Genomic DNA, 24,235 nt, shown 5'->3' with positions numbered 1-24,235 from the left:
TCATCCTTGGGATGCAGCCCCATACTTCTCTGTCATCAAAAGCATGTCATCAAAAATGGCTACGTGTGTCAGTACTGACACATGTGTCACAGGTTTGTCATCACCAGATTAAGGAGTGATAAGAAGGCTTGGGGAAACACAAGCAAGAAGCAAGTTCTTGCAAACTAGAGGGAAGTGGGTAAAAGTTTAGATTCGCTTTTAGATTAGGGAATTAATCCTAATCCTCACACCTTTGTTACCTTTCCTTACCTTTCCTCGAACCTTTTCCAATATTTATTAAATAGAGGTTGGTTTTTTTTTTTACATCTGTCTCCAGTAGTTACCCTTGTGTAGGTCATAACAATTACATGGCGCTTCAGTAGCCACAAGCTATTAAGCATCTGCTCGATCTATTACAAGCAGTAAAAGATACTGTATCCAATTTTCTCCCATTAACATTCCTGGCCATTCTTATTTGCAACAGTGTCCAATATAGGGGAGATGATAGTCCTATTATTCTCTGCCCTAGTAAGCAAACATGTAGCTCAAAGGAAGCACCTCCTGTGTCAGGTGCTATGTTAAGTGCTAGGAATACAAAAGGAAAGGAAATATAAAAAAAAGAAATATAAAAAAATTTAAAAGATATTACCTGCCTAAAGGAGCTCATAATCCAATGAAAGAAGATAACACAAAAGAAAGTTGAAAAGGGAAAGTGAGGAGAAATGTACCCAGTTTGGAGACAAGAAAATGAAGGAATTGAAACCAAACAGTGAAGATGGTGGGAAATAAAGAGTTGATTAAGCTTCTGGACTCTTTTTAAAGGGAGACTTGAAGGAGTATTTTGCTCCACCCTTCAGATGTGAGTAGCAAAGCTAATAATGACAAAGGAGTCAAAATCAAGCATTGTAACTAGTAAGAAATACATGATTTGCCAGGCCTGCTCAAGTACACCCTAATTTCTAAAAAGAATTTTTTTTAATTTTGGTATTTCACATCTTCAGTTTTAAATTTTAGCTTTTTTCTGAATTGCTTTAATTTTTTTAGTTTGATTAATAAAAAATAATGTTCTTCATGATAGATATTTGATGTTTGTCTTTTAAAAATACATTTCTCTGATTAAACACTCAAATCAGATGTACATGCATACCCATTTCTAGAGTTTTTGTTTAGTTTGGGTAACCACATTTTAGGAAGGACTGAAATGAATTTAAGGGGGCTCAAAAAAAGGTAAGCAAGATGGTGAAGGTCACAGCATTCAACCTAAAGAAGGGAAGTCTAAAGGGAGACATGATAGTTGTGTTCAAGCAATTAAAGGGCTTTAATGTTGAAGAGAAATTTGCTACCTTATACAACTCATGACTATGATTGCCATACTGCACAGTTAACACATGTAGTGGAAGTAGTATCCTAACTCCCCTTTTCCAAGCAAGCTAGGCTAGTTTTTCTTTAAAGAGTATTTTTAAAACCATCCTGATTTTTATTCAGCTTGAACCATTGATATCGCTTTTTGGTCAAAAAAAAGCACAAAGCTCCATGGGAAACTCAGACATAGGTAAGTTTTGCTCAGCTGAAACAACTCAAGATGTTCTTGATGCATATCATTATTGAATACCCATCTCCAACTATGGCTAAATAAATTTCCTTTTATTAACTACTGAATGACCTGTAAATGTTTTATTTCATTCTAATATCAAACTACCAGAGAATTGTTCAGAGCCAAGACCATCCTAGCATAGTTCACATTAAGTTGGCAGTTCACTAAAATCCCCAAATCATTTTTACACAAATTTCTACCTAGCCATATTCTCTCTTTTCTTTGTAAAGTTACTTTGTTTAAACCCAAGAGAAGTATTTTATTTTTATTTTCATTATAAAATTTCAGAATATAAATTTGGTTCAACATCTTAGCCTGTCAAGATTATTTTAATTCCTGACTGTTAGTCATTTTTTTTGTTTTTGTTTTTGTTTTAAACCCTTACCTTCCACCTTAGAATCAATACTGTGTATGGGTTCTAAGGCAGAAGAGTGGTATTGGTTAGGCAATAGGGGTCAAATAACTTGCCCAGGGTCACACAGCTAGGAATGTCTGAGGCAAGATTTGAACCCAGGACCTCCCATCTTTGGGTCTGGCTCTCAATCCACTGAGCCACCCAGCTGCCTCCTAGTTGTTTTTTTTTTTTTTATTGTGTCCTTTAAAACTTAAATAAGCTTGCCAGATTTGCCTTTTATGCAAGTCATTGATGTTATCCAGGTGGGAGGAGGGAAAGAACAGATCCAAGCAGAAATGATGGAATTGCTTCTTTAGAGAATTCCTTTCAAGTTAGTAGCAAACTATTTTTTTTCAGTCACTTCAGTTGTGTCCAACCCCATGTGGGACTTTCTTGGCAAAAATGCTGGAATGTTTTGTCATTTCCTTTTCTAGTTCATTTTTACAGATGAGGAAACTGAGGCAAACAGGGTTAAATGACTTGCCTAAGGTCACACAGCTAGTAAGTGAGGCCAGATATGAACTCAAGAAGTGTCTTCCTGATTCCAGGCCTGGTAATCGATCCATTGCACCCCCTAGCTACCATTAATAACTAATTTTTTGGTCCTTCCATTTAACCAGTTCCTAATCCACTTAAATGTTCTTTTGTCTATCCTACATCTCTCTAACTTGCTCATAGGTATGATATGAGTGTCTCTATACCTGAAGAAATCTAGGCAAATTATATCAATAGTATTTGCTTAATCCATCAGTCTAGTAACTAACAAAAATAGAAGTGTGACTCTTCTAGTATTATCTATTCTTGATGAAGGTCTTTTGGTTCTATGTGAATACCAATTCCTTTTCTAAATGTTCATTATGCATTCCTTCAATAATATATTCTAGAATCTTGCCAAGGATAAGACACAAACTCACTGGTCTATGTAGTTTGTACATTCCATTCTCTCCATTTAAAAAAATCAATAACATCCCATCTTCCTTTTGCCTCCCAACCATGTTTTTTACCTTCTGTACTTGTAAATCATGCTTTTAAATACTGTCTTATTCCAGAACTTTCCTCAGTGCCTGAGTAGTGCCTCTACTTGCCTTGGAACAGCCTACCACTCTGAGATCTGCTCACCATAGAACATTAGTGAGTTCTTCTGGGAGTCTACATTTTGTGAAGAGCTTTAGGCCCACACACCTTAATATTCCTCATGATCCTGTCCTGACTTTCTGGTCTTCAAAATCATGTTTCTAGACTGGGTACCTTCATTTATCCCAATTCCCATTTTCAATTCCCTTTTATGTTTTGTCTTCCCCATTAGAATATAAGTTTCTTGAGGACAGAGGCTGATTTTTTTTAACATGTGTTTGTACTCATAATAAGCACTTAATAAATACCTACATCCTTCCTTCTCCTGATCCTCCTATGACATAATATTATGGCACTCATCCTGGCCTCTCTCACCTCTCCTATTCTCCATTGGTTTCCAAATATCACTGAACATGATTTAGCAATTATATCTACCAATATTTTCAATAGCTTGGGGTACAATTCATCTGGGACTCGTGATTTGAAGTCATCTAGGATAGTTGGTGTAGTGCAAAAGTGTAAACAACCCTGCAAAAGGTTAACTGGAGAATTTCTGGCAATTGAGAAGGGTTTAGAACCCTGACTAGAGGCAGTTGGTCCTGGAGGCTCCGTCAGAGCAGAAGGATCAACTGAGCTCAGTCTTGGGGCTGAAACCTGGCCTTGATTCCTTGATTCTGTACCTTTTCTCTTGAGATTTTGTACCTTAGCTAATTCCTCTGGATCTCCCTGACCTTCCCTATTCCAATCACCATTTCCCTTCCATCAATTCCTTTAAGTTTCAGCTTTGCAACCATATTCCCCCCAGAGCCCAAAGACTTTGATTTCCCTTCCCTGGAAGCTGCCCAAAGGGTCATGGGAATAATGCCACTGGATCGCTAGTTGGCATCGTTTATGGTCGAAACTACAACAGTATCTGATAGTCTTCGAACCTCCAACTTTCATTCTTGATTAATGAAAACATCCTTGGCAAATGCTTTCGCTCTGGTCCATCTTGAGCCAGTCCAAGAATTTCACCTCTTTTTTTTTTCCAATAATTTTTTATTTTTAGAAAAATTTTCCATGGTTACATGTCATGTTTTTACTTTCCCCTTCACCCCCTCAACCCCCCACCCCCCTCTGCTGTAGCCAATTCGCATTTCCACTGGTTTTATTATGTGTGGTCAGTCAAGACTTATTTACACATTATTGATAGTTACATGGGTGTGGTCTTTTCAGGTCTAGAAAAAACTATATCACCCCAATTCTGTATACTACAAATGCCCCTTTTCTTTTCAAAATGTGCAACTAGCATCATTTTAATAGTTACTAAAGTCTAAGGGATTACTACTCTCATTGAGAGCTTGTAAGTCATTGTCACTATTGCAAATTCCATGTTGGCTTTCATTAAGGGCTTCAGAAATGGAAGTTTGATTTGTTCTATCTTCCACTCTGCTCTTTAAAGAATTGTCAAGCCTCAAATCAGCAATCTCTCCTTCAGTAGTCTCCGGGATTGTATGATCGTTAGCTTGTGTTCCCTTCAACACTTCAGGTTCAATTACTGATTCATAAGCTGACTGTTGTTCCCTATTTTGCCCTACTGTCTTTGTGACTGACATTAGATGATTTTTATTTTTATCAGTCACAGTAACAGTCTCGATGTTATGTTCAGCCACACTGATTGTAGAAAAAGGCAACTGTTCCCTATCTCTTCCCCAAAGTTTAGGATGAAATTCTGTAGCTAAGGGGTTGAGAAAGGTGGATTTTGACTTTCCTACACAGCTGCTATCATCTTTTAAATCAGTGGGTCGTTTCTTTAAAATCAAGTTCTTGCCAACCTCTAGACTTTTTTGCTCTTTAACCTCTATCTGTGACCTTGTGTCTAAAGCAATTGCATGGGAAAGAACTGTTGCATCTAATTCTAAACCCGTTTGTAAATTTTCTTGATGTGATTCTTTGCAATGGTTTGATTCATGCTTCCCACCCAATGTGTGTGATATGGAATGAGAAAGCTGATCCCTTATATAATCATCCTCCTTAATGCCAAAGATTTCTTTGCGCATTTGCATTATGTCTTCCCATTGCTCATTATCTACCACAGACCTATGTGTATCCTCTGTGTAGATTACTTTAGACACCTTTTCTATTTTGCCTCGATTTCTCATTTTGCTTCCCTCAATTCTCTTAGACTTTGCCACACCCAAATTACACTGATTGATAGGTTTTAAATTAGAAATCTCGATTCATAATGATTTTTTCAGTTTTGTGCCCATTTGTATATATCTCTCCATATCATCTAACGAAGGTGTTTGACTGTACTTTTTGCATGTGTGATTGCAGCAAGTATCCGTATGTTTTTCTTGATTATATCTATTTGATTCATTATTTCTAGCTCACTTTGAATTATAAAATGTTTTTCTATTATCTCTTTGATTATTGAGTTTTGAAAAATCAATTTGTTGCTTATATCTACAAAAACAAATCACATGCCCGATCTTCCCACACAAGTAGCATCGGGGTGCTGATTTTGATTTTGGGGTGCTGTTGGCAGGTTGTCTAAACTGGTTTCTACTTGTTTGAAGAGCAAAATTCTTTACCTCTTCAATTTCTTTCTCCCGTTTCGACTTTTTCAATTGCCTCTTCAAGACTGCTATGATCTCATCTTTCTCATTGTCAGATTGCCTAGCCATTCTCACTTCTTTCTGTTTGGAATCATGTATATATGCTGCATGATTCCTAATATCCTCCAGTGGTAATGATTCCCACTGTGGACAACTTTGCCTAAAGTAATTTTGTATCGGGATTGAGGTTCCCTTTACAAATTGTCTCCTTATATGATGGATCATATCCTGGGAATGAGTATCTCTAAGTCCTAATATCGTTTCAGCAGCTTCAATAACTCTGTCTAGAAAACTGCTCTGGTGCTCTTCTTCCCCTTGCCTCAGTTTCTCAAATTTTTGCCATGCATTTGGTCTTTTTGCAAAATTTCTCATTGCTTCGATAAGATCAGCCCTGCATTTTAACAAGTATCTCATGTTAGTGTGTTGAGTGAAATCTAGATCTTGATGTACTAATGGCCATGATTCTAAATTTGGGTTCGTTCTAGTTTCGGTCAGGAATTTTTCCTTTTTCAAGGGAGTGTAAAATTCCCCCAAAAGAAATTCGACATCGTCGAAACTAGGGTTAAAAAGTGTGAACACCCGCTTTAGTGCTTTTAGACTTTTGTAAGGTTTTTTGTAGAATCTGGGAAAACGGCATTTTAAAACCTCCATACCACTAGGAGTGAATGCCTTGTATGTTTTGAAATGCACCACCCCCTCTCCAGGTTGCACAATAGTCCTGTCTACTATTGGTAGGACAGAGACCACTGCATTCTGTATTGGTTGATCTTTCTCTGTTTCCTTTTTCCCAAAAAATTTTGATTCTACGATTTCAAGTTGTAAGATGGTATGTTTATCAAGTTCATTCCCTTCACGTAATTGCCTCAACACTTGGAACAGTAGTTTTATGTTCTCAACTAGTCCTTGTTATCATTTTCTTGTTTTGAATCAGATGCCTTATAATAGTTAAACAGAAGAGTCAGGACCGCTTTTAAAATTGCCAAAAAATGCCATAGAGCCAGAACAATTGCCACTGCTGTTGGAATGAAGCATATACATTCAGCTAAAGTGAATGCAAACCATTTATAATAGTCGTAGATTTCAATTAATTGTTGTATCATGTTTGGTACTTTTACCAGCCAAACTGCACACATTCCCTGCATAAAAGACCAAATAAGCAGCAATAGACTGCTTAATATAAAAATCAATCTTGTGCAATTCATTTTCTTTTCTTTTCTTCAGAAGATAGGTTTTCGTATGACTTGGCTCGCCAGATGTAATGTGGGTAATTTGAGGAAAGGTGTTTGGGATAAGGGAAATGAAAGGAGGATGTTTGAGACTTGCTAAGTGGGTAATCTCGGTTACAGGTAGGCTGGGATTAAAGGAGATTCAGGGTATAAAAGGATTGAAGTCAGGAGTATAACACAGAAGGGAAATAGAGATCTTTTAGGGAGAAGAGAAATTAAACTAAACAGACAAACACAGCAGGCTTACAGACTGGGACTTAGACTCAAACACAAGCTGAGGGAAATAGACTAGACTGAAATTAACAAACAGGCTTTAGTTAATTTCACAGGAAGGGACCTGTTTTGAAGTAACACCTTCCTTCAAGATGGATACCCAGCTTCCCTCTAAGCCCAGAGTATGTTGTTTCTTTCCCTCTTCTTCCCTCTTGATAAGTAACAGACAAATTACACTAATAGGGCTGTTGAAACACAAAAGGGTTTATTTTGTTTGAAGGATGTTTGTTAGGAAGGTGGATCAAAGGAAAGCCCTATCAGTTGTCTCAGGAACCTTAGGTGGGGAAGGGAAGCAAAGATGGAGTCTGAGTAAGGACCTGCCTTTAAACTCAGCTTTACTAAGTGCTATTGCTATCTAAAGGGAATAAATGATGACTGACTAACTATAATTAATGCTGTCAATTAGGTAACTCTTCGCAGATTTAAATCCTCTATAATTACTCTCCTTATTAACTCCACAGACATATAAGGTAAGGGAGGGAAGGCAGGAATGGTATTAGGAAAGGAAGATATAAAGGGTTTATCTAAAATAATAATTTCTTAAGTAAATATATCAAAGCTAGGCTAAATTTCAATATTAAAGCTAGGTAATCAAAGCAGCTCAGCTCATTGACAACCTCCCTCCACGGAAGATCCAGCCAACTGCCTTTTCCTCAAGATTCCAACCCCCTAACAGCTTTTGGAACTCAGCCAAAGCTAGAAAAAACTATATCACCCCAATTCTGTATACTACAGTCTACATCCCCAATCATGTCCTCATCAACCCAAGTGTCCAAGCAGTTGTTTTTCTGCTGTGTTTCTGCTCCTGTAGTTCTTCCTCTGAATGTGGGTAGTGTTCCTTTCCATAAATCCCTCAGAATTGTCCAGGGTCATTGCACTGCTGCTAGTACAGACGTCCATTACATTCAATTTTACCACAGTATATCAGTCTCTGTGTACCATGTTCTTCTGGCTCTGCTTCTTTCACTCTGCATAGATTCCTGGAGGTCTTTCCAGTTCACATGGAATTACTCCAGTTTATTATTCCTTTGAGTACAATAGTATTCCATCACCAGCGTATACCACAATTTGTTCAGCCATTCCCCAATTGAAGGGCATACCCTTGCTTTCCAGTTTTTTGCCACCACAAAGAGTGCAGCTATAAATATTTTTGTGCAAGTCTGTTTATCTATGATCTCTTTGGGGTACAATCCCAGCAATGGTATGGCTGGATCAAAGGGCAAGCATTCTTTTATCGCTCTTTGGGCATAGTTCCAAATTGCCATCCAGAATGGTTGGATCAGTTCACAACTCCACCAGCAGTGCATTAATGTCCCAATTTTTCCACATCCCCTCCAACATTCAAATCCTAGAGAATCAACTAAAAAGCTAGTAGAAATAATCAACAACTTTAGCAAAGTTGCAGAATACAAAATAAATGCACATAAATCATCAGCATTTCTATATATTTCCAACGCATCACAGCAGCAAGAGGTAGAAAGAGAAACACCATTTAAAATTACCCTAGACAATATAAAATACTTAGGAATCTATCTACCAAAACAAATACAATAATTATATGAACATAACTACAAAACACTTTCCAAAAAAGTAAAACTAGATCTAAACAATTGGAAAAACATTGAGTGCTCATGGGTAGGACAAGCTAACATAATAAAAATGACCATTCTACCCAAATTAATTTACTTTTTTAGTGCCATACCTATCAAACTACCAAAAACCTTTTTTACTACATTAGAAAAAACTATAACAAAGTTTATTTGGAAGAACAAAAGATCAAGAATATCAAGGGAAATAATGAAAAAAAAAACGTGAAGGAAGGTGGCTTACCAGTACCAGATATTAAGCTATACTATAAAGCAGCTGTCATCAAAACAATATGGTACTGGCTAAGAGATAGAAGGATCAGTGGAATAGACTTGGGGTAAGTGATATCAGAAAGACAGTGTATGATAAACCCAAAGAGCCCAACTTTTGGGACAAAAATCCACAATTTGACAAAAACTGCTGGGAAAATTGGAAAACAATATGGGAGAGATTAAGTTTAGATCAACATCTCACACCATACACCAAGATAAATTCAGAATGGGTGAACGACTTGAATATAAAGAGGAAACCTATAAATAAGTTAAGTGAACACAGAATAGTATACCTGTCAGATCTCTGGGAAAGGAAAGATTTTAAAACCAAACAAGAGTTAGAGAAAATTACAAAATGTAAAATAAATAATTTTGATTATATTAAATTAAAAAGTTTTTGTACAAAGAAAAACAATGCAACCAAAATCAGAAGGGAAACAACAAACTGGGAAAAAATCTTTATAACAAAAAATTCTGACAGAGGTCTAATTACTCAAATATACAGGGAGATAAATCAATTGCACAAAAAATCAAGCCATTCCCCAATTAATAAATGGGCAAGGGACATGAATAGGCAATTTTCAGATAAAGAAATCAAAAGTATCAATAAGCACATGAGAAAGTGTTCTAAATCTCTAATAATTAGAGAAATGCAAATCAAAACAACTCTGAGGTACCACCTCACACCTAGAAGAATTTCACTTCTAGCAGCACAATACGAGTGCCCCCAGCCCTCCCTCTTAATCATGGCCCCAGTTCTGAAAACCAACAAAATAGAACCAGGGTCCTATTCCATTATTCCTAGCTGGGGTATCCAGGCGACTCGGGCCTGCTTAGAACGCTCTAATTTTTTCAAAGTAAATGCTTCGGCCCCGCGAGACACTCACCGTCTTTTTAAGACCTCCATATATCACTTGGAGTGAATACCTTGAATGTCATTAGATGTACCACCCCTCCCCTGGTTGTACAATGGTTCTGTTCACAATTGGAAATGGTGATTGGAATAGGGAAGGTCAGGGAGATCCAGAGGAATTAGCTAAACTATAAAATCTCAAGAGAAAAGGACAGATTGGACACATTCTATCTGCCTACTTAATTTGAATATCAATTTCTTAATCATCATTTTTGTTCTGCATTTTCTGGTTCAGAGTTCATTCTCTTTAACAGGGAAAATAAAAACAAAAAGGGAGTTGAAAATTCTGCTTTCCTTTCATTTTCCATTATTAGCATCCCATCCACCCTGAATAGCAATCATTGGGTTTTTTTAAATCCTCTTCTTTTACTTAATATAGCTTTTAAAATTTTTTGTTGTCTTTATGGGCTGGTTATCATCAGATCAAGAAGATATGTTGTCTTCATTGGTTCAGATATGTTCAGATAATTGAATGTTTCCCCATCACTACTATACCATGCCTTCATGGCTGACCTATGACCTTTATGTCTGTCTTCTGTTCTATAGAGTTGATTTGTTGTATACTCTGATGACATCACATTTGTTTCTCCTTCTCTTGATCTTCACCCAAAGTCTCTCTATCATGCTGCCCTCAGATACTTCACACCTATATATCTTTTAAATATATAATTCTATTCTCCCACTTTTCTCCTTTAGTTCCTTCCCTTTCCTATATTATTTATTATTATATTATTTCTTAAGGTTCATTTCCAAAACCTTATTCCAGTCACGGGTTCTATTCCATTAAATCTTTGTGATAGATAACCAGGGTGTAGGAGCCAGTTTGAACTGGCTTGCGAGAGCCAATTGTCAAATTTTCAGTATAAGCATTTACACTTTAGAAATCAGCAAATGTTATAAATTAGAGTTTGATTTGTTGTTCTGCAGCTTAAAAGTCTGTCTAGACTTTTAAAAGCAATGGGTAAATATAAATAATTTTAATTAAATTTTAAAGTATGTTGTGAGTACATTTTTTTAAAAGTCAGTTCAACATTTATGAGAACAACATTGGTGATACTTAGTCAAATTTTCATTCTCAAGTTAGAATTCCTATTGAATCTTTCATGTTACCAATTTATATGTAGACATTTGACACTATATAATACTGGATTTGGTTTTTTCCCTGAATTTTGCCTGTAAATTTACAGACACTTTCATTACTATTCTTATATTGTGAATATTCTCTGTGTTATATAACATGGTGGATATATAGATATATATGAATAGAGGTGTTTTTTTCCTTCTTCCTTTTCAGCTTAAAGCCCCTTTGATTAGATTTGTAGGACTCTAGGAAAATATGCTTCCCAACTTTTTTTAAGTAAAATCCATTCCTAACTAGTAGCCCATTATTCTTATATTTTAAACCATCACCAATAATTCCAACCCCAACCCTTAATTTCATTTTTATAGCAAACTGTCACTTCCCAAAGTTGCCTTTCACTTCTCAAACTCTTGCCTTTAATTTGCAGAAGTGATTTTTTTAAAAACACTGTCACCCTGAGACCTTGAGTTCCTCATTGCAGATTTCATAATTTTTAGAAAACTTTTCTAAGGTCCTTTTGACACCGAAAATGTTAAATTATACAAATCTACATGATATCTAGGTAAGAGATATCCCCAGACATTCAGCAATACAGGTATGAGTTTCAGGAGAGATAGATAAATAATAGAAAGACAGACCACAGACCAACAGATAGATGTATGGATTGATGAAAGCATGGGAGGAGGTGGGGAGAGAGAGAGAGAGAGAGAGAGAGAGAGAGAGAGAGAGAGAGAGAGAGAGAGAGAGAGAGAGAGAGAGAGAGAGAGAGATGCCTGGACCAGATGATGTTTGCAAGAGAATAGCCATTGGGAGATGTGGTACCATAGAAAGAGTTCTGAAAAAGATTCCTGAGACCAAGAATCTTCCTTATGACACTTCTAGGATGATGAAGGAATGGGAAGTCATAAAGGGGCTTTATTCTTCATGGTCACCTCCAAGATAATGAGAAAATACACAAAAATAAACAAAACTGAAATTCAGAACTAGAGAAGAGCAAATGGTGTCCCAATTTTCAGAAAAGGGAAGAGGAAATAGTATAGAAATTACAGGCTAGTGAGCTTGATAGCAATTCTTGTCAAAATTCTAGAATATATATTAAATTGGATTGGCACATGGGGAAGCAATAATCATGAAAAGCCAGCAGGGTTCCTTAAAAAAAAGTCAAGTCAGTCTTCCTCATAAGGATCAATCAATTAATCAATAAACATTTATTAAGCATTAATTATGTTCAAAGCACTGTGCTAAGCTCTATGGATACAAAAGAGGCAAAAGACAGTCCCTGTCCTCAAAGAGCTTACAATTAAAAAAAACATGCAAACTTTAAGAATCTATAATCTCACTGTTGTGCATATACCTTCAATTGACAATGATTATAATTCTTCTCTTACTTAGTAGATGGTCTGTGAGAATTGCTAAAGCTGAAGAATATATTGCCCTTAGACCAACCTGATGATGAGCTTCTCCAGACTTTGCTAGTTTGATCTTCAATTGAGGGGAATTCAGTTTGACACCAGGTCTATACTCAAATCATTTCTATCTTGGTAGATTGCCTATCAGAAAATGCACTCTGCAATCATACCCTTGGAAATCCCAGCATTACCTCCATGTCATGATGAGACATTAAATTAGGAATTATGATTATTAAAATCACAAGCAAAATGAAAATGGGTTCTGATCAGAGCAAAAAATATCATGGAATAAGAGAAAAATGAGGAATACTAAAAAAGGTATGTCAAAACAATATAGAAATAGTACAAGAAAGAACAAAAGAAATCCTAAAACAAAAGAATATCAGACACACTCAAGGAAATAAAAAACTGAAATCCATCAATCAAAAAGTATTTATTAAGTATATACTATGTGCCAGATACTATGCTAGATCCTAGGAATATAAAAGAAAAATGGAAGAGTCTTTGCTTTCAAAGAGATTATATTCTGCTAGAAAAAAAATGAATGCAACTAAAAAAATCTTAAAAGGATATAATAATAAATCCCAAAGATTGGGAAATAATATGGCAGAGTAGATAGCTGATCTTGGAACTAAAAAGACTTCTGTTCAAGTTCTTTCTTTGGTACACACCAGCAGTGTGACTATGGGTAATTAATTAAACCTCCCAATGCTCTGAACAACTCTTTAATATTCTATATTGCAGAGAAGATACTAACTGCATTAGTAGAAGTGGATTTCTCAGCCAAAGTTCACTATACCAGTGAAATCACAGGATCAAGCCATATCTCCAACCCCATAAGAGATTTGAAGATATCAATGAATTGATATGCTGCATTATGTAGTGGCTAGGGCACTAGAAGTAGAGTCAGACAGACATGTTTAAATGCTCCCCTGGATATTTTCTCTCACAGAGATCCTGAGCAAGTCATCTCACCTTTCTGCATCTTTATTTCCCTACCTATAAAGTTTCCGATATGGGGATGTTGGCCTCAAAAGTTCCTTCCAGTTTTAAATCTATTATCCTATGTGATTAAAACAATTATTAGAAGAGATGTCAGAAAGGAGACAACTTAGATGAATAGAAAATGCTCAGAAAACAATATGGCTAGAAAGACTATGAAACAGATGGAACTGATGGATGTAGAGATCAAAGACAGAACAATTCTAAGAACTATCAAAAACAAGCAATATTCTGCAAACAGAATTCACGGAAAAACAAGGTGGAAACTCGAAATTCAACTCATCTAAGCATATTAACATCAAACCTCAAAACAACAGCCTTAAAGTAAAAATCTCCTAAATTACCAAAGAAAAACATCCTTCATCAAAACATCGAGTATAACCTCATGATTTCTTTATGAAAACCATCAATGACTGAAGTTAAAAGCTAACAATTCTGGGAAGTTTTCTTGTACAATTTCCTGAAATGTAATGGTCATAAAATTTTCTTTAACATAAATAATGGGAAATGATGGATCCCAATAATGGTCCCAACTGTAGGACAGTGATAATGTTGAGAATTTTTTTTAATTTAGAGGAAATTTTAAGCTATATTCAGTTCATTTTTTCATTCCTCTTATGATTTTAATATAAACTTTAATTTTTATTCATTCCTCACTGTTACCATTTAATTGTACAGCCAAGCCTTTTGGTACTATTTCCTAGAATGAGTTTCCCAGGAAATCTAACCATTCTTTTTAAAAACAAAAAAAATAAACATTTAAAATTAACAGGTGAGTTGAATAATTCACAGAAGAAAAATAACCAACTTCAAAAAAGCTTTTTTAACTTTATTGTGGAAAGTCCTAGAAAATAAAGTTCAAAGAACAATTGATTGTTTTCAACTATGATTAAATGGTCAGCTATCAGAGCCTCTACATAGTGACAAAAATTACTTTGGAGTTATACTGATTTTGAAAAGGCAGCATAATACAATAGAAAATTACTAGTTCTGAGAATCTGGATTCAGATTCTGCCTCTGATGTTTACTTCTTCTGTGAACTTAGATAAATTACTTAATCTCCTTGAACTTCAGTTTTCTCATTTGTAAATGAAGGAGTTGGACTAGTTGGCATACAAGGTCCCTTCAAGCTCTAGATTTAGAACTCAATGATTATATGCTGAATGAAACAAGATTTAAAATCAGAAATGACCTCATATCTCCTCTCTTGCGACCCCCTAATTTAGAGATGTCAAACTAATCTTGATGTTGTCTATTGACTTAGAAAACCAAAAATTAATTTTAGGTGTGCTTTATTGAATTTTTACTAAACATTTCCCAATTACATTTTAATTTGATTGGCCCAACTGTGCCTTTAATCCTTGTGTTTGACATCTCTACCCTAATTTTATGGAAGAAGAAACTTAGATACAGAATGATTGAGTTACTTTCCCAAGGTCATACAGATAGTAAGTAGCAGAAATAAATAGTAAGCAGCCCTCTCTACCATGCTTCTTCAATGTTGTTGGGCTTAAGGGATTTAAGAGGTTGGGGAGAATCAAACCTTAAAAGAATAAAAGAAATAGAAATACATTTAAAAGGGCATTACATTTAAATCCAGGGGAGGAAAAGCAAAGGGCAATAAGAGAAGACAACCCTGCAGCAAAGTTCTTATGGGGTGGATATGGAGGGTACAGAAAGAGGACAAGAATAAATATTTATAAAGCACCTACTATGTGCCTGGCATTGTGCTAAGTGCCTTACAAATATTATTTCATTTCATCGTCAGAAAAACCCTTCAAAGTAGGAGCTGTTATTATCCCCATTTACAGTTGAGAAAACTGAGACAAACAGCAATTAAATGACTTGCCTAGGATCACACAGCTAGTGTATGCCTGAAACAAATTTGAACTCAAGTTTTTCTAACTCCGGGATTGGTGCTTTCTCCATTGCACTCCTTTTAGCAAATAGAGGGAGCAAAGAGAAGGAAGGGTTAAGTTTTTAGATCTAGAGAATTAATAGCTTAAAGGTGTCAGAATGGAAATTCTGTTTGATGTTCTATCATTGTCTGATAAATAAGTAATAAATGATAAGTTTTTATTCTCCACTGACTAAATTATTAATAGAATAGAATAGAAAACAAGTAAAATTTAACAGTTATACTATTTGACCAAAACGTATTTAACTCTTTCTCCACCCTAAATAAAGGGGACAATGGAGTGGCTTTTTAAAACACAATCAATATGAAAGAGCTAAACTAAATTTGAGAAGATGAACCAAAATGTATTCTGCTGTAGCTACTTGGTTCCCATGGGAACTTGAGTTCCCTAACTGAGGGGAACCATTGATTCTTAGAAAGGAAGGAATCCCATACTCCAGGATATCACAGCAGCCAAGGGGAATAGTAGAGTGGTTAGTATTCTTGGGCTCTGGGAGAAAAACAAATACTTATGGAAAAATCAACCCCCTGAAGAGGAGGGAATTCACAGAATTATAGATTCAAATTTAGAAAGAACCTCAAAAATCATCTGTCAACCCTCTCATTTTACAAAGGAAAAAACTGAAACTCAGTGAGGTTAAATGATTTGTCTAAGATCACAGAGTTAACATGTCAGAGGTAGGATATGGGCTGAGGTCTTTCTGACTTCAAGTCCAGCATTTTATTCATTGAACCACTTTATCTGGACAAGTCTGAATCCTTGAATCCATTCTCCTGGCTAGAAGAAGAAAGTTCAAAGGCAGTGCTCAAGTTCCTGGACTTGTCTAGCTGGGAAGAGGAGGAAGAATTTCTGGACCAAAGAGGTACAAGATAAAGAACAAAAACACAAAATGAAGTAGGTGACCTAAATAAAACTTGCTGTCTAATATTACTGTGAGTTGTATGGACTGTGCAGGTCTGATGGGAAGGAGTTGATTCTCTAGTAGTTCCAAATGTGTTTTCCTTATTATGGAAGCCTCAACCACTGGGTGGCACTGAAAAACCATATAGGGCTTTCAGAAAGACATAATTTGCCAGGACAAGAGTTCTTAACCTCTTTTTGTGGGTCATGGACTACTTTTATAAATCTAGTGAAGCCTATTTATCTCCTTTCAGAATAATGTTTTAATACATGTAGAATTACCAAAAAAAACAATTATTTTAAAATACAGCTAAAAAATTTTTTAACTTCACAAACCCCAAGTTAAGAACATATGCAAAAAAAAAGAGTGTTTTATTTTTATTAAAATTAACAGAATTTATATCCAGGTATCTCAACTCCTTCCTTCCCTCCCCAAACCACAGAAGGAATCATCCAGCAAACAGATATGCATATATATAGAAAGAGAGATTACACCTTTTATTTTTCCATTTTTCAGTTCATTCTCTGGAAGAGAACATTCACAAGTTATTCTTCAAATATTAAATTTTTAGTTGTATATAATATTCTCTTGGTTCTACTCACTTAACTATTAACTATCTCATGTATTTCTTTCCAAGCTTTAAAAAATTAATCTGCACATTGTTTTGTGGTGCAGGAATATTCCATAATAATCATATACCAAATTTGTTTAGGCATTTCCCAATTGATGGACATCCCCTCAATTTCCAGTTCTTTGCCCACACAAAGAGAATTTTTTCCATACCCTTACATATGGCTTTGATTTCTTCTTCCAAAAACTGTCTGTTCATATCTTTTTCCCATTTATCAGTTGAAAGATTGTTCTTATTCCCATAGATTTGACAAAGTTCTCTATATATTTAGGACATGAGACTTCTAACTGAGACTATGAAAAATTTTCCCCAATTTTCTGCTTTAACTCTAATCTTGGCAACATTTGTTTTATTTATGCAAAAACTTTTTAATTTAATGTATTTAAAATTATCCATTTACATTTAATAATGCTTTCCATCTTGTTTACTCATAAACCCTATCTATCCATAAATTTGATAGGTAATATGTTCCCTGTCCTTCTAATTTGCTTATGATGTCTTCTTTTATGTCTAGATCATGTATTCATTTCGACCTTAACTTGGTAAATGGTGTAAGATATTGGTCTATACTTAGTTTCTGCCAAACAATTTTCCAGTTGTCCTAGCAATTTTTTTCCAAATAGTGATTTCTTATCCCAGTAATCTGGCCAAACACAAGGTTACTATAATCTTTTACTACTGTATATTGAATTTGTTCTGTTCCACTGATCTACCTTTCTATTTCTTAGCCAAATAACAATACAGTTTTGATACTTACCTCTTTATAAGACAGTTTAGTTTAAAATCCAGTGCTTCTAAGCCTCTTTCCTTTACATTTTTTATTAATTCTTTTGATATCATTGACCTTTTGTTCCTAAAAATGGATTTTATTATGTTTTCTAGCTCAACAAGATAATATTTTTGGAAATATTTTATTGGGATGGCATTGAATAAGCAGATTAGTTTGGGAAGTATTGTCATTTTATACTGGCTCAGCCCATCCATGAACAATTGATATTTCTCCAATTTAGACCTGATTATAATTATTTTAAAAGTGTTTTATAATTATGTTTATGTTGTTCCCGAGTTTTTTTTGGCAGATAGACTCCAGTGTATTTTATTCTATCTGTGATTATTTTCAATGGAGTGTCTCTATCTCTTCTTGTGGAATTTTGTTATTAATATATAAAAATGCTGATGATTTAAGTGGGTTTGTTTTATATTCTATTATTTTACTAAAATTAATGATAGTTTCAACTAACTTTTTAGTTGAATATCTAGGATCTTCCATATAACATCATTGTCTGCAGAAAGAGATAGTTTTATTACATGTTTACCCATTCTGATTCCTTCAACTTCTTTTTCTTCTCTTAATCCTATGGCTAACATTTCTAATATAATGTTAAATAATACTGGTGATAATGGGTATCCTTGTTTCACTCCTGATCTTATTGGGAAGACTTCTAACTTATCACTATTATAAATGATCTTGCCACTGGTTTTAGGTAGATGCCTCATATAATTTTTGTTGTTGTTGTTGTTGTTTTCAATTTAAACCCTAACCTTCCATCTTGGAGTCAATACTTTGTATTGGCTCCAAGGCAGAAGAGTGGTAAGGGCTAGGCAATGGGGGTTAAGTGACTTGCCCAGAGTCACATAGCTGGGAACTGTCTGAGGCCAGATTTGAACCTAGGACCTCCCATCTCTAGGCCTGGCTCTCAATCCACTGAACTATCCAGCTGAAAAACTCCATTTATACCTATGCTTTCCAATGGTTTTATTTTTAACTCTTACCTTCTGTCTTAGAATCAATACTGGGTATTGGTTCCAAGGCAGAAGAGTGGTAAGGGCTAAGTAATAGAGATTAAGTGACTTGCCCAGGGTCACACAGCTAGAAAGTACCTGAGGCCAGATTTGAACCTAGGGCCTCCCCATCTCTAAGCCTGGTTCTCAATCCACTGAGTTACCCAGCTGCCCCCTCCAGTGTTTTTAATAGGAAAGAGTGTTCTATTTTATCAAAGGCTTTTTCTGCATCTATTGATATAATCATATGATTTTTATTACTTTTGTTATTAATATGATCAATCATGTTTAGAATTTTCCTTATATTAAACTATTCCTGCATTCCTTGTATAAATCCTGTTTGGTCACAATATGTAATTTTTGTGATATATTATTGTAGTCTCCTAGCTAGTGTTTTATTTAGGATTTTTGCATTCATATAAAGTTCTCTATATATTTAAGATATGAGACTTTTAACTGAGAGACTATGAAAAATTTCCCCCAATTTTCTGCTTTAACTCTGATCTTGGCTTGAACTTTTTCTTTTGGATTTTAACACAAACTATATTCTGGTGTCCTCAAGAAAGAAATAAACCAGAGTATTCATAAGATGCTTCTCAATCTGGCTATGTAAACCCAGAATAATGGAGTTCTATTCTCCTTGTCTCCTAGTTATATTTTCCTGATCTCCCAGACTTGTTATCCTATCAAAAAACAGAAACAAAATTAAATCTGGCTTGCTATGCAAATCTATAGTGATTACTGTTTCTCTTTCAAAGTGCTCACAAACAATTCCTTTAATTAAGTAGTTTAGATTTTTTCCAAGAATTGATATCAAGCGCACTAGAACATAGTTTACAGTTTTTAACTTCTTACTTTTTCTGAAAATTGGGATATCATTTGTTCTACTTTAGTGCTGTGACATTTTCCTGTTCTCCACAGTATTTCAGAGCCTTCTAAAATCTAATCACATTGGACAGTTCTTTCCTGATTTCCTGCCAGTGTGAATCTTTAGTGGTCTTTAGCGATCACTGATTGGTAAGTGCTACTCACTAAGCACAACTACGCAATCATTCATCATTTCTTTACTTATCTATTAATTCTGGATTAACTTTTTTCTATCATATTGAATCCAAAGACTATTTTTTTGTTAGAGAAAACAGAAAAAAAAATAATAAAAGTTGAATAGGTTAAACCTTTTCTCCATCTTCCAGTATCATTGCCTCATCCATTCCTAAGCATTGATTTTCTCTTTGATCTACCTTTTGCCCCTAACTTGGCTAAAGAATCACTTTTTGTTTTTCTCTAGGACTCACAAACAGCCTCAGTTTATTTTGTGGTATAGTATACCTAACACTATTCTTACAGAACATGCTAATGTTTTGTATTCATTCTTAGTTAGTTGTCTTTTCTTCCTTCAAAACAACTATTTTAAACTCTAAGGTAGTTGATGGCATATTTCTCTATGCAGCCACATTAGTCCTTTAAGCTGCTTCCCCTTTATACAGCTGGGCTAGTAAATATTTAACAATCAGCTGCAATGGTGGGGATGTACCCACAATGTACTTTTAAGATTAATTTGCATTATTAATATTCTCTATCATTTCCTTAATCTAGAAAATCAACAAAATAATGTCATCTCATTTTTTAGCATTTGTTAATTTCTAAGGTATAAATACTCACACTGAAAATTTAACAACTGGATCTTCCAAGTAGGGATAAGTTGATTCCAGCATATCACTTCCCCTTTCCCTCCTCATCAAAATTCTATTTTTTTCCTTCAACACTGATTTCAGGGTATAGTTAAACAAGGAAAAACAGAGAAAAGAAATGGTAGTGTGTTAAAGAATGTGTGCTTAATAATATATGGAGATACATAATTTAAAAAGCAACTAATATATACATTTTTAAAACCCATGACCTCTTCTAACTTGTAGCAGAATTCTTCTCTATGTGTCATCTTTCCCTATTAGAATAGGAGCTTCCTGAGATTAGACAGTCCTGCTTTTCTGTTTGTATCTCTTGAACTTAGCACAGTGCTTTGCACAGAATAAGCCCTTAATAAATATTTTCATTTATTCATTTCATTCATCCAACATAGAAGAAATTTTTTAAATTATCAGATTGCATATAGCTTTATGAAACTAAGCTTTAGAAGTGTTAAAATTTAATGAATATCTAAAACATATTAAATACCCAAATTGGCAAAAATAGGACAAGGATAATCAAAATACATCCATCTTAGAAAGGAAAATCAGAGAGGCTTACCCAAGCCTTGAAAAAGTAATTCCTATATTTCACAGACTTTATAAGAATAAAGGCATCAAGATCCCTAATCCTTTCCTAGTGATAAATATGCATCATTGAGGTAGAGATCAGATATTAAGCTTACCCTTTCACTCTATTCCTCTGATAGGAAACTGAGGTCCAAATAAGTCAAATGACTTGCTCAAGGTGACACAAGGTAGCAAATAAAAAAGCCTACACTTGAATTCAGGTCTTTTGATTCTAGAGTTGGTGCTTTTTTTTTTTTTTTTTTTTTTTTTTTTTGCTATACCATGCTGTCTGTCTTCTGGGAGCTCTTTATACCAATGACTCTCCCTTTAGGATCTCCTCTCTACCCTTGCCAACAGAAATTCCACTCACAAGGCAGTCCTTAAGTCATTTGCAGAATATTTAAACATCCAGACTCTGGGATAGATCTAAATCCAATTATATCATTAAAATTATATATACATGTATCCCTTCCACATAGATATTTTTCCCATTATGGTTTCCACATATTGATTTGGAATAAGAAACTAAATGGGAATTGGGGGGGGGTGGAATTTACAGAAGCCAGAGACAATACACAAAGACTAGCAGATGACATAGAAGAAGTTTAGAAACTCAGAAATACAAAATCCTTCCCAAAATGTACAATAAGGTACTGTAAACACCCCATAAAAGAAAAAGCAAAAATTCGGACTTCTCTGGTTTGAAGGGAGGATCAAAAAATTTTACATGGTTTTTCCAAATCACAGGGACACTGTGCCCCTAACCCCTGTGATGTGGAAGGGATAATTATAGGTAAATATTATATATGCTTTGTGTATCTCTACATATTCACATAATACTGTTGTTGTTGTTCAGTAGCTTCAGTCATATCCCACACCTCCTGACCCGATTTGGGGTTTTCTTGGTAAAGACTTGGAGTGGTTTGCCATTTCCTTCTCCAGTTCATTTGACATATGAGGAAACTGAGATAAACAGGATTAAGTGGCTTGCCCAGGGTCATACAGCTAGTAAGTATCTGAGGCCAGATTGGAACTCATCTTCCTGACTCCAGTTATAGCACTCTATCTGCTGTACCACATAGCAACCCTGTGATACTGTTAGGTATGTATATAAATGTGTTGTAAATATACATATACACATACATATATGCACACAGAGACACACTAAGTGCATATTGTGTATGTGTGTGTATCCTTTAAAATGCTCTGGTGATCCATATCATAACATCCAACTTAATTGAAAAGTCAAATTCCCAAAGCAAGACTACATTTCCCCCTTAAGGTCCTAGAATTTGGGTTACACACACAAACATACAGACATATTTTATATATATATAATACTATCAGCTCAAGCCCCCATTCCAGTATGTTCTCCCCAGTATCATTTGTTCAGTGCCAGTTAACATCTCCTCAATATCATTGACACCATATCATTTATTTAGTTAACCTCAAAATGTTTTTACAAAGGAATCTATTCTTAAAGTTATAGAAAGAATAGAAATATGAAATATTTCCCTCAACACCCAGGGGGTACACTTATGCTCTATGCTATTTTGGTCCCTAAGGAAATTTGGCTCAAATTTAATACAGCTACTACAACCATTTACTCCACCAAGATTATTGGTTTAGTTTGGTTTGGTTTTTTCCAAATGCATCATGACTAATGGATGAAGTCCCTCTCTTGCCTGCAGACACAAGTGTCTAGAAGTCAAGCTACTTCTGGACTGCATCAAGTAGTTCCCTCAGGGCCTCATTTATCACTGGGTTCAGATGCCTGAAAACTCTGTCATGGATTCCAACTCCCCTGGTGCTCTCCAGACTCTTAGAGTGCCTAAGGTCACAGCTTTAGTATGCTCCATTTCCAAAACTCCTTCCCTTAAGGCAAAAAAGAATAGACAAAACAGGGACAAAAGCCATGGTAGTGCCATGTGTTCATGCTTAATGTCAACATGAGTGGAGAAATTAGGCCCCTCACCATCAAATAAATGGACCAGAATCAGTCATAGAATATAAGCACATGCTCCAAAGTTCAAGTATGAGATTGCATCAGGTGAGCATGACACACACACACACACACACACACACACATACACACACAAAATATTCATAATTATAAATGTATGTGTAAATATAGGCATATATTTACAAATAGAAATATAGCCATTATATAGTTGTATATACACAGACACATACGATCTCCTACTGAATCACTCCAAACCCCAAAGTCTGATAAAAGAAAATACACATGACTTGCTGTGGAAACAGCCAGGATATCTTTTTTCAATCAAGCTTCCTTAAAGATAGGGAAGGGCCCAAGACAAAGGGACAATGGGTTGATTTGAGGGGGACAGGCAGGGAGATATAGTAAAGAAATTAACAGATACTTCAGCTGCCTGAGATATCTCTGTTGGCTTTGGCAACCAAAAGACTGGAGTGGTTCAAGAGGTTATGGGAAATAGGGCTGTTACTGACAGAGGAGAGTGGGCAAATGGGCATTCAAGACAAGAATGAGCTATCCTTCAAGGGCTTTCCTACAGGTAGGAATCATGTTCCATTAGTATCCCCTTCTCCTGTGCCCCCTCTAAAGACCTGGCAAGAAGATGGTGCATGAATTTCCTCATGCCAACAAAGGAATAGGAAAGAGTTCAAAATTCCCAAAAACAAGTCCTCAGGCTATTGCTTCTCAGCCAATCTCATTCCAGCAAACAAAGGGTACAGTCTGGGCACCAACAACTGGCTGCAAAACCAAGTGGCCCATAACCCACCCCACCCAACCTCCAAAATCAAATACAGCTGGGATCCCTTTCACATCCTCAAGATGAGCATAGAATAAAAGAGCTACTACTAGACTTAGAGTTCAGAGACCTAGATTTATATCCTGTCTCCAGTATTTATTAGTTAGATGACATGGACAAATCATTTCCCCTCTGGGAGCTTCAGTTTTCCCAAGTATGAAATGGAAATAACATTGGCATGACCAACCTTATAGCACTGATGTAAAGTGAGTAAGTTGTAAACCTGAAAACACCATGAAAAGGTAGGCTGTTATAACTCTCCTAAATGTCTAAGAAATCACCTTTGACATAGTTTCAATATCTCATAGATGTCCCTATGATGTTATGCCCAAAACCTTAAGTAGACATTAAAAGTTGTTAAACAGAAGAGTCAAGAAAGTCACTAGGCAGAAGAAGGAAGGACAGAAATTCCAGGAAACTGACTGAAGTTCTAGGAAACCAACATCTTTCCCAAAGTAGGTCACAAAGGAGAAGACTTCCCATCTTTTCTATCTGAACAGCATGGTTGAATGAAAAGAGCACAGGATTTAGTTTAGAAAGCTCAGAACTCA

The sequence above is a fragment of the Gracilinanus agilis genome, chromosome 2 (genome assembly GCF_016433145.1).
Source record: "Gracilinanus agilis isolate LMUSP501 chromosome 2, AgileGrace, whole genome shotgun sequence".
Taxonomy (NCBI): domain Eukaryota; kingdom Metazoa; phylum Chordata; class Mammalia; order Didelphimorphia; family Didelphidae; genus Gracilinanus; species Gracilinanus agilis.
Note: the sequence above shows the minus strand (reverse complement) of the source record.